The sequence below is a fragment of the Nicotiana attenuata genome, unplaced genomic scaffold, assembly GCF_001879085.1.
Source record: "Nicotiana attenuata strain UT unplaced genomic scaffold, NIATTr2, whole genome shotgun sequence".
Taxonomy (NCBI): domain Eukaryota; kingdom Viridiplantae; phylum Streptophyta; class Magnoliopsida; order Solanales; family Solanaceae; genus Nicotiana; species Nicotiana attenuata.
The window spans coordinates 638,499-639,598 of record NW_017670396.1 but is presented as its reverse complement, the minus strand read 5'-3'; positions in this window follow the sequence as shown (position 1 = coordinate 639,598).

Below are 1,100 nucleotides of genomic sequence, written 5' to 3'. Positions count from 1 at the left end.
GTTACCACCCACCCTACTACCCCTCCACCCCACCCCACCCCCACCCCTACCGCTAAAAAAAAAAAAATTCACCGTTTTTTTTTTGCAATTTCAAATTTCTGTTTTTTCATTTTTCTGCAGCACCCACCCCCACTCTCCCCCTACCCCTAACCCCCCCCCCCCGAAAAAAAATATTTTTTAAATATATTTTTCAGTTTTTAGTTTTTTTAATCGGTTTAAAGGTTCAAAATTTTACAAGTACCAAAGTTATGAGTTCGGAGGTTTATGTGTTTGGAAGTTTACGGGTTCGAAATTCCGCGGTTTCGAAAGTTTATGAAATTTGTGGATTCGGAAGGTTGTTGGTTTGAAAGTTTATGGCTTCATGTTTATTATATCTAAATTATTTATGAATACTCTTGAGAAGTCATTTTCCTTAATTTGCGTACCAAACACCGGAAAATGAATAAGATTACTACTTGTTTTCCAATAAAATATTTTCCACGGAAAATATTTTCCGTTATACCAAACACACCCTTTCTGTCAAATTTAATTTTCGAGTGACAAATCAAAGTGATTTTAAAGTTACAAAATTTAGTTTAATGACTTATACGTGGTAATGGGGACGTAACTTTATGACGGGCCATTTATTTCTTTGTTTTCGAGTTATGGCGGGCAGTTGGGCATAACAAATGTTGCACTTGACCAACAAGAGTTATGGTGGAGTGGTAAGTACTCCTTCGTCATTAACCAGAGGTCTCGAGTTCAAGTCTCTGGGTATGAAGTCGCCTTTGTTAGGAAGCACTTTACCCCCAATGTGGTACTTTCCGGCACAAATCCGGATTAGTAGTGCCCAAATATAGGTATCGGATACCGGGTAAGAAATCAAAAAAAAAATGTTGCACTTGACAAACTTCAGCCATTTCGTTCGGTTTGTTGAGAAGAAATTATGTGTCACTTAGTGAACTTAAGACTAAGACGCTGATTTTCTCAACTGCAAATTTGGTCGACTTTTATTGCCAATAAATCTAATCATTAAGTAGACACTTACTGGTGGTTGATGATCCATTCATTTTCTCCGCCTTTTTGATACTGATGGGACCGAATTATGAAGTTGGAAAGCA